The sequence below is a fragment of the Propithecus coquereli genome, unplaced genomic scaffold (genome assembly GCF_000956105.1).
Source record: "Propithecus coquereli isolate 6110/MARCELLA unplaced genomic scaffold, Pcoq_1.0 Scaffold111, whole genome shotgun sequence".
NCBI lineage: Eukaryota > Metazoa > Chordata > Mammalia > Primates > Indriidae > Propithecus > Propithecus coquereli.
In genome coordinates, this window is record NW_012135081.1 from 1,631,370 (window position 1) to 1,642,567 (window position 11,198).

Here is an 11,198-nt window from a genome sequence, read left to right on the forward strand (position 1 = left end):
GTAGAGTCTTCTGATGCACTTCAGTTTAGAAGGGTTGATTGCTAAGTGAGTGGCAGAAGAATAGAATGGATCAGCCTTCTCCAGCTTCTTAGGGATTTCCTTGGCTTTATGGGTTACATCCTTTCTTTTCTGGGTCTTGTGTCTTCACCTTTTTGAGCTTATTCCCTCACTTTGGCTGAGTGCATCTGTGAAAGACATCTCTACAGATCTCGTTTTTTTAGAATGGTGTCCTTGCCCTCAACTGTGCCTGGTGTTCCCCATTCTAGAGACCTGTGTTTTGCCCCTCTAGAAAATAAAATCTGCAGTCTCCTGCTCAGGTGAGGAAAGGACATTTTCGTGGCTGTGTGGAGGAAGGAAGAGGATCTGTGAGTTTAACTTTTTAAAAATTTTCTGTGAATCTTCCTGTTTATAACCTTTTGCCCCCATTTGCATAGGGAACTGGTCGTCCCATTCCTGTGTATTTTCATAGTGTAAATTGCTTCAACACCCCTCACCCAAGTTTAGGATTGAGCTTTTTTGGGTCTCCTAAGACATTTATCACCTATCTATCTGCTTTCCAGATTAGAAAATTTTGTTGCTACTGTCTCTTTAGTCCTTTTTTGTCCTTGTGGGTGAATGCTTTTTTTTTCTCTTTTTACTGTCAGTATGAGGTATGAGAAAGAACAGAGGCTGTGTATGCATTCTGCTATCTCTGACTGGAAGTTCCCTGAGCTGCCCTTTATCTCCTCTTCCTCCCATGTTGGTCTTCTAATCACCTTTTATCTACTTGTTGTCTCTGACTTTTGACTCTTACCCTCATCTTGTTCCAACCCCAGTCACCTTTAATACTTACTTTTTCCAGATTACTGGGCCTTACACCTCTCGTTTCCTTTCACCCCACACTCCTTTGGTGCCTCATGTTCTTTTATTTCTAGGGTTCTCGCCTACACAGAGTATCCCTTCGCCTGCTTTGCTTCTTCTCAGTTTCCCTCCTCTCCTGTGCTTCCCCAAGCCACCAATATACAAAACACACCTCTCAAAGGATAGGTTCTGGCTGTGTTTGGGTAGCTGCTCAGACTATTCTGAACAACAGCAAAACCACACATCAGTCTCTAGAGATTAAATCTTTGTTGATTTAATGCATGTCCTGACTTTGCTTCTCTCATTCTTGTTAGCCTTTATCCTGTGTCACCTGTCTTTGACTCCTTAACTTTTTACTCCTCTGTTGATACATCATCTTCCTCGCAGGGTTTTGCCTCTATGGAGATGTGTATTTTTAAGTCAAATAAACGTTACTAATAGTAGAACAACCATTATATTGGGAGTTAGATGGCTTAAACGACATTATATATTGTGAGACTCTCTGAATCACTGAGTCTTGATCCTTTATCTGTAAAATGGGGATAATAACCTCTTCCTACTTTATAGGACTTGGAGAAACAAATAAGAAAGGCTGAGTGAAAGTGTTTGGGAAGCTCTAAAACAATTTGTGAACTCCACCCATCTTGCTTTCCACAGATGGTCCAGGGTGAGATCTGGGAGCTGTTTTCTTACGTGTGGTGCATGGGCACCAGCAGGACCGAGTAGATCCCCAGAGGATCCACTGTGGCTTGAATGATCTCTGTCCTTTTGGGTGGATGCCATCCCTGCTGTGTCCTCTTAGCCTTGCAGATCTGAAGCATCAGCTGTACCATTCTTAGTATGGACGCTAATGTTCTCACAACAGTGGCAGGGACTTCCTAGGCAGAGAACATCTGTAAAGAGCACGCTATGCTGGCTGCCACCTGCTGAAGTGTGGCTAATGGGATGTGGGGGTGGGGAGCATGGGGGATATTCCCTGAGGGATCTGCTGGAGGCCATGGTGGGCAAAGCCAACAAAAATTTTATTACTGTTGTTGTGACCACATCTATACGCGTGGGCTGCTTAGACCTGGAGTATAAGCTTAGATATTCTTAGTAAATGGATTCTAGAGTTCTTGCTGTTCCTCCGACGTTGAGCTTGCATCTCAGCTATATAATTGGCAATACTGATCTGTTTAGTTGACCATTTCTTCAAGAACAAGGAAAAGTAGGTACATAAATGTTAGTGTTATAGATAGTAAAAAGTGAACTTCAATACAATGCAATATAAATTATCACAAATTTCAAGATTTATGGAATTTTCTTGTATAAATGAACTTAATCTATTTCAAAGCCTTTTTAGATATTGCATTGTTTTGGTTAGTATCTCTTACCCTTAGGGTAACCCAAATAATAGAAAAGCCTATATAAGGTCTAGATACAGCATTGCTGGTTGAAGACATCAGGGTGATTTACAAGTTTCTATGCTCCTGCTAAGGGTAATAATTGAGAATCAGGCTGGGCGCGGTGGCTCATGCCTGTAATCCTAGCACTCTGGGAGGCCGAGGAAGGAGGATTGTTTGAGCTCAGGAGTTCGACACCAGCCTGAGCAAGAGCGAGACCCCGTCTCTACTAAAAATAGAAAGAAAATAGCTGGACAACTAAAAATATATAGAAAAAACTAGCCAGGCATGGTGGCACATGCCTGTAGTCCCAGCTACTTGGGAGGCTGAGGCAGAAGGATCGCTTGAGCCCAGGAGTTTGAGGTTGCTGTGAGCTTGATGTCACAGCACTGTAGCCCGGGCAACAAAGTGAGACTCTGTCTCAAAAAAAAAAAAAAAAAAGAGAATCATACACTCCCAGAACAGAAAGGAATCTTAGGGATCCTCTGGTCTAACACTTTTATAGATGTGGAGATGAAGGTCCTGAGAGGTGAAGTATTCATAGTTCGCTCAAGGTCTCACGGTTGGTAGCACTGTTTTTCTGAAGTTGTATTCTACCAACAAGGAACATCTCAAGTAGCAAAAAGTGGAAATAAAGAACAGTTGAGGTAGCTTCAGTTAGAAATGATGGAATAAATATTCCTAACAGCTTCTGTTCTTTCTCATATCTCACTAAACGATAGTAAAGAAAAAGAAAAGCATTAACTCAGAAGGACAAAACAGCTGCAGAAGAGATAATAGCAGCAAAATTTTAAAAACTGAAAAGCAGGTAGATGAGTGATCACTGACTTAGTAAACTTGAGAAAGTTGAATCTTTAGTGGCAGTGGGGGAGCCAGGCAATTTACACTTTAAACCCAAGAGGCTTAGGTGTAAGTGGACCACTTCCCCCTAGAAAAGGGGCGAAAGTAGGTTGCAAGCAGATTTATTGAAAGTTCAAGAGTCCCAGATCCTCTCCTCCTCTCCCTTCCTCCGTGTAGCCAAGAGAATATCCTTTCCTCACTCTAGTAGAAGGCTGCAGATTTATTTTCTAGAAGGGCAAAATAGAGAGTCTCTAGAATGGAGGACACTAGGCACAGTTGCGGGCAAGGAGAGCATACTGTCAGGTACTTCCAATTTGTATATAATTATGCCCATACCCCGTATCATATATCAGTTGATTTAGTTCCAAACTTGGAACGTGGGTGATTAAGTGATTACCCCCGTTCTCCCCTAAGTGACAGTTTCTCATTAACTATTTTTCACTGAGTGAGTCATTTGGGTTTTTGGATAACATTTCATTTTTCCTTTTCTTTCTTCTCCTATAATTTAGAAGTTAATTTTCACAGAAAAGAGGAAGGTAGTATAATGATGCTTGAAAGACTGAAAGGTAAATATTTTCTTGGGCATTATACCAGTTTTGTCCCAGTGGTTTGACTGACCAACAATTGGTGCTTTAAAAAAAATTATTATTTTGCTAGTTCTGTAGATCTTTAGAACTTGCAACGTATCTGAGATATTTTGGCCATGGGAGTGGGCGTGGAGTACAAAGATATCTAAAACGTAGTCTTTGCCCTGATGGAAGGGATGAGTTTGTAGCATATCAAGTTCAATCTAGCCGTCATTCTTTGTGCACCTGTATACAAGTGTAAGTCTGTGTAAAGATATTTTATTTTATTATTATTTTATTTGTTTTTATTTTTTGAGACGATCTCATTCTGTTGCCCTGGGTAGAGTGTAGTGGCATCATCGTAGCTCACTGCAGCCTCAAACTCCTGGGCCTCAGCCTCCTGAGTAGCTGGGACTACGGTGCCTGACTAATTTTCCTGTTTTTAGTAGAGACAAGGTCTCGCTCTTGCTCAGGCTGGTCTTGAACTCCTGAGCTCAAGCAATCCGCCTGCTTTGGCCTTCTAGAGTGCCACGATTACAGGTGTGAGCCACTGCGCTCAGCCTCTGTAAAGATTTTTTTAAAAAATCTTGTTCCCTACCCTCACAGAGTTTATAATCTAAAATGATCTTTCTCAAATTATATTCTGATGGCCACTAATCTCAGTGAGATATTCCATCTATAAAAGATTTAGTGGTTTAATTTCTTCTCTTTGACAATTATATTAAACAGTATTAAAGGCTTAGGCAAGTGTCTGGCAGATAAACTGTTTTAACATTTTTATGCCTTAGTATTTCTTAAATTTATTTCATAGAATAAAACTTTAAGAAATAGCAGCCTATGTAAGAGCATATTGCTCTAAGCCCCATGCAAATAAAATTTGCAGTAAATTATATTTTAATCATCAGCCTTTTTCCCCTCTGTTTACTCAATATAGATTGCTTAAGAAAAGTTAGACAACCTCCCTCCCATTCTTTGCCTTTCTCCACATAGCCAAGGTTGAATACTTGAGATTTTATTTTCATTTATTGTCCTTCATAAACTATGCTTAGGGGTCATCATTTTGAATGTGAGACTTTTCTAGTTTCTTTTTTTTTTTTTTTGAGACAGAGTCTCAATGTGTTGCCCAGGCTAGAGTGCCGTGGCGTCATCCTAGCTCACAGCAACCTCAAACTCCTGGGCTCAAGCGATCCTCCTGCCTCAGCCTCCCGAGTAGCTGGAACTACAGGCATGCGCCACCATGCCCGGCTAATTTTTTTCTATGTATTTTTAGTTGTCCAATTAATTTCTTTCTAATTTTAGTAGAGATGGGGTCTCGCTCTTGCTCAGGCTGGTTTCGAACTCCTGAGCTCAAACAATCCGCCCGCCTCGGCCTCCCAGAGAGCTAGGATTACAGGTGTGAGCCACCGCGCCTGGCCTTTTCTAGTTTCTTAAGGAAAGCTCAACATGTTTTTATATTACATATTCTGCAGTTTGTCATAACATATTCAGAGTTAAAAGGTGCAAGAATCTTTTGTAGATGCTGTCTAATGCTTCTAAATGCAAACTTTCATTCATTATCTCCATCTTAGGTTGTGACTTTTTTCCACCCAGTTAATTTTTTTTTTTTTTTTAAAGAGAGCTACAGGCCAGACACGGTGGCTCATGCCTGTAATCCTAGCACTTTGGGAGGCCAAGGTGGGAGGATCACTTGAGGCCAGGAGTTTGAGACCATTGTGAGCAAGAGTGAGATCCTGTCTCTATAAAAAATAGAAAAATTAGCTGGGCATGGTGGCACACGCCTGTAGTCTCGGCTACTCGGGAAGCTGAGGCAGGAGGATTGCTCAAGCCCAGAAGTTTGTGGTTGCAGTAAGCTATGATAGTACCACTACACTCTGCCCCATGTGACAGAGTAAGACCCTGACAGAGTAAGACCCTGTCTCAAAAAAAAAAAAAAAAGTAGAGCTACAAATTGTTCTTAGGGCTTCTGTGGAACTATTCAGAGTACAATAAGTTAAAGTAGCACACCCATAAACACATTGCATCTAGGATAACAGAATACCTTGATTTATGGAAATAATATTCCTGAGAGTCTGCCTATAAAGTAATTTTTGATGTATAAATTTATTTTCCCTTTTAATTGGGGAAATTAATTGGCTCTAACATACTTTTCAATATGTTTTGTAATTATTGGTCTGCTTCCCTTTGAGGAGTTCTTAGTCTGGTAGTAAGGGATCATGTTTTTAGCTCTGTATTACTAGGGCTATAAGTGCCTGTTATTGAAATAAAGAGAATAAATAATGTAGTATCATAATTGAAATATTTGGAATCATGACATGTGAATTGTTTTAGTTATCTCCCAGACCTTGACTGCGAGGAGCAGGCTTTTGAATAAAAAGAAATGGGCGGGGAGCATTGTGGGCAGTGGAGAAAGTGTCACAGCTGTTCTTCTCGATTTCCTAGCAAATCTTAGATGACGGTAATACCTGATTCTAAAATACAAAAGATTACGTAGCATAGTGAGGGAGTATATATGGTAATAGAAACCAGTAGGAAGTCATTGGCTGTCCTGGAGCAAATGCTTAAAAGCATAGAGCAGAGCTTTTCCATTCTATTTAGCAATGCTGTTTATATATTTGAAAGTTAGAGTTAATTTTCATTAAAAAATATCATCAGACTTTTTTATAATTAGATTTAATTCTCACCTAAATACGATACCTATGACTTTATGGCTGTGTGTGTGTGAGTGTGTGAGAGAGACAGAGAGAGAGAAGGAGAGATTGATTGATTATAATATAGTAATGTAACATAAACCAAATAATTTAGCCTTGTCAGTGCCAAGGGAATAATTTTAACTCTTGCGGACTACCAAATCTATTTTAGCTATCTTGTAAAATCAGTATCTCACTTAGCAGCCACAAAGAAACCTATAATACTATAATAAAACTAGCTATAGAATGATTGTTTCAAGTTTTAAGATTATTAACCACAGCTTGACTTACTCAAGGAACTAACAGAAGACCTGTGCATCAATTTTCATTTGTTTGATTGGTTTGGGAGCTGCTGGTTGTTTAGTTTCAGTGAATGCTTAAGTTTAGTTGAGATATGATTTCTTTCTCTCTCTCTGTTGTTTTTTTTTTTTTTAGACCCTTTCCATGTACCTTAACTTCTTTGATCCTTCATTCTTGAAATTTTGACAGGCTATGTGGTATCTTTATTTTTTAGTCCTCAGGAGGCAAGGATTGAGTGAATCATATATCGCACTTCATAGCACAGTATCAGCATTGGTCTATGCAAGTCCTCTCTCAGCTTTCGAGATCGATTTCCTTTTTATCTCCACTTCCCACTTCTGTTCCCATTCCCCTGTAGTTAACTGTTTTAATGTGTCTGGTAAATATCCTATTTATATGCAGTTTTGTAAATATGTAGTGCTGCATTTTATGTGTGTTGTTAAATTCACCTGAATGGTATTGTGCTGTAGTCTTTGTTCTGCTTCTTACTTTCCCCTCTTGGTACTATTTAAGGACTATGTTGCAGTGTACATATCTAGTTCTTTGTTTCTAACTGCCGTCTACTCTTCCTTAAATGATTCGTTCTCTCAGTGGTGGGCATCAGATTATCTTCCACTCCTTAATACCACAAACAATGGGATGAACATCCTTGTACCTGTTCTCTTATGGTCCTATGGGTGAATTTCTTTGGATGTTTACAGAAGAGTGGATTGCTGTGCTTAATTTGACTAAACACTGCCAGATTTGGGCTCTTTGTCAGTGTGTGCAAAGGTTCTTATTTCTCCATTTTCCTGCTAGCACTTAGCTTTATCCAGCTTTCTAATTTTTGCGTGTCTGATAGGCTAAAGTGGTATCTTAGTGTTTTAATTTATATTCTCCAATTACTAATGAGTTGCAGCGTCTCTTTTTACTATCAGGACCATTTAGAATGTCCCCCTCTTTGTTATTAGGAACTCATTTATACATATATATATTTTTATTCTTTCTTTTTTTTTTTTTAATTTCAGAATATTATGGGAGTACAAACGTTTAGGATACATATATGCCTTTGCACCGCCTGAGTCAGTGCTACAAGTGTGCCCATGCCCCAGACAGTGTGCACCGCATCCATTAGGTGTGATACACCCATCCCTCCCTCCCCTCCCACCTGCCCAAGGATGCCCCTTCCATGAATTACCTGTTCGTATCCTTTGCCCATTTCTTTATTTAGGGTTCCTGTCTTTTCCTGTTTGATTTACAGAAGTCTTTTGTATAGTCTAGAATATTAGCCTGGTATTTTTGCCTTTTCCTCATCTGTTGCAGTATGTTAGTTTTGTCATTGATGCCTTTTGTTGACTAGGACTTAACTTTGATGTAATAAGTCTATAATTTTTTACCTTACGGCATTCTGAGTCTTACTAAATTTAATGAAGATAGTCTACATTTTTAATTATGCATTTTATAATTCACTCTTTCACACTAGGTCTTTAATCTATCTGAGTCTGTCATTGTATATGGCATAGAATAGTAATCTAATTTTATTTCTCTCCATGTGGTGAGACTGTTTTCCCAACCTTATGAACTAATTTGTGGTGCCACTATTCTTATGTATCATGTTCCCATATTTCCATGGCACTCTCTCTAAGAATTTTGTCTGTTTATTGCTTATACTGTAGTTGTTTTTTCTCACATTAGTGCCAGCTATTTTTATTACTCTGCTTTGTGCTGTATCTTAAAATCTGGTAGGGTACGTCAATTTGAAAGATGTAATTTCTCCCTCAAATTAATCTAAGAGGTCAGTGTAGTCCCAATTAAATTTCACCTATTATTTTCTTGAGAAATTTTGTAAACATTCTAAAATTTGAGTGAAAAAATAAGGTCCTTTTCAAAATTGATTTACCCCTTCAGTGTCCCCTTACTGCTTAATTTATTTAAGGTCGTCTTACTGCTTTATTTACGTTTATTAAACATTTATTAAGTTTATTAAATTTAACATAATTGGCATAGTTTTTCTTGTACCAAATATGGCATTTTATATTTTTCTTGTTTTTTAAAATTCTGTTTATTTTTTGAGACAGATTCTCACTCTTTCACTCGGGCTAGAGTGCAGTGGTGTCATCATAGATCGCTGCAGCCTCAAACTCCTGGGCTTGAGCAATCCTTCTGCCTCAGCCTCCCAAGCAACTGGGACTCCAGGCGTGTGCTACCATGCCTGACTGATTTTTCTATTTTTTGTAGAGACAGGGTCTTGCTATCTTGCCCAGGCTGGTCTTGAACTCCTGGTCTCGAGTGATCCTCCTGCCTTGGCCTTCCAAAGTGCTGGGATTATAGGCGTGGGCCACCATGTCCAGCTGAATTTTTTTTTTTGTAGAGACAGGGTCTCGCTCTTGCTCAGGCTAGTCTCAAACTCCTGACCTCAGGCAAGCCTCCCTCCTTGGCCTCCCAACGTACTAGGATTGCAGGCGTGAGCTACTGTGCTTGGCCCAAAATTTTTATTGTAGAACAATTTTGTGTTTATAGAAAAATAGTGAAGGTAGTAGAGAAGGTTCCCACTCCTGTTGACAAATTCTTTTGCTTTTTTTCATCTTTGTTTCACCTTCATTCTTGAAGGATATCTTTACTGAATTTGGAATTCTGGATTGATAGTACTTTTCTTTCAGCACTTTAAAAATGTTGCTCTACCGTCTTCCAGCTTCCATGATTTCTGATGAGAAATCCACATTTATTTTAATTGTTGTTTCCTTATGTGTAATATATCTTTTTCTGGTTGCTTTTAAGAATTTTTTTCCCCCATAATTTTGGTTTTTAGCAGATTGATTATGATGTGTCTCAGTGTGGTTTTCTTTAAGTTTACCCTGTTTGGGGTTCACCGAACTTCTTCCATCTGTGAATTTATGTTTTTCAGCGAGTTTGGGAAATTTGCAGCTATTATTTCTTCAATTACTTTTCTACACCGATTAATTTGTTTTCTTCTCTGATCGCAGTGACATGGATGTTAGGCCTTTTTTTTTTTTTTTGAGACAAGAGTTTCGCTCTGTTGCCCGGGCTAGACTGCCATGGCGTCTGCCTAGCTCACAGCAACCTCAAACTCTTGGGCTCAAGCGATCCTCCCTGCCTCAGCCTCCCAAGTAGCTGGGACTATAGGCATGTGCCACCATGCCTGGCTAATTTTTTCTATATATTTTTTAGTTGTCCAGCTAATTTCTTTCTATTTTTTAGTAGAGATGGGGTCTTGCTTTTGCTCAGGCTGATCTTGAACTGAGCTCAAATGATCTGCCTGCTTCGGCCTCCCAGAGTGCTAGGATTACAGGCGTCCGCCACTGCACCCGGCTGGATGTTAGGTCTTTTGATGGTGTTTTATAGATCACTGAGGTTCTGCTAATTTTTTTTTCCAGTCTCTTTTCTTTCTGTTCTTTAGATTGAGTCATTCTGTTGATCTTTATGTTCATTGAATTTTTTCCCTATTGTTGCAATTCTACTTATTCATGTTGTGTGATCTGTTTTTCCCCTGCCTGTGTGATCTTTTTATCTCACATACTGTACTTTTCTGTTGTAAAATTTCCATTTGGTTCTTTTAAAAACACTTTTTATTTAGAAATAATTATGGATTTTTATGAAGTTGCAAAGAAATGTATAGAAAGGTCCCATGAACTTCTCCCAGTCTCTTCCAGTATTAACATTGTGCGTAACTGTAATACATTATTAATACAAAGAAACTGACATTGGTACAATCCATGGAGCTTATTCAGATTTCTCCAATTATACCTATGTGTATGTGTATATAGTTTTTTGCAGTGTTACCACGTGTAGTTTCATGTAACTACTACCACAAAATGCAGAAGATTACCATCATCCATTTATTTCTTTTTCATCATTTCTATTTCTCTGCTGAGAACATCTATCTTTCAAGAGTATTTGCCTTTATCTCATGGAGCGCAGTTATAACAACTGCTTTAAAATTCTTTGTTAATCCTATTATTTGTTTAAGTTCAGTTTTAGCTTCTATTGATTGTCTTTCCTCCAAGAATTGGGCTTTTTTTTTTTTTTTTTGGTTCTTTGTATGTTTAGTACTTTTGGATTGTGTCTTGGACATGTTGATATTATATTGTGAGACTTTGGGTCCTGTTAAAAATCCCTTGGAGAATGTTGAGGGGTTTTTTGTTTGTTTTTGTTTTTGTTTGCAGGCAGTCTGGTTAGGTCCAGATCTCAGGTTCAGTCTCAGCTTTTGTTGGTGGTGGTTTCAATGTTACTTCAGTTCTCAGTGTTTGCTGGGCTGTTAGGAACCACTCTGCCCATGCAGTAATTGGATTAGTCTGGGACTTGAGCAGTATCTTACATCAGGTCTCAAAGCTTTCGCTATCTGCCTTTGGAACTGTCATACACACATGAGTTAAGTCTTAGGCTGGAGTAAGACTTGTGTTTGTTTGTGTGTAGAATTGGGGATCCCCTTTTCCAGCTTCCTCTTGTTTGACATATCTCCTCATTGCTGGGTGAGGGGCCCCTTTTCCCAGCATAGTCCTGTGGCTAGGCCAGACCTCTGGGTAGGGTCAGGCAGAGGAAATGAAGGAAGAAAAGAAAAAAAAGGAGGATTTACCCTGTGCTGT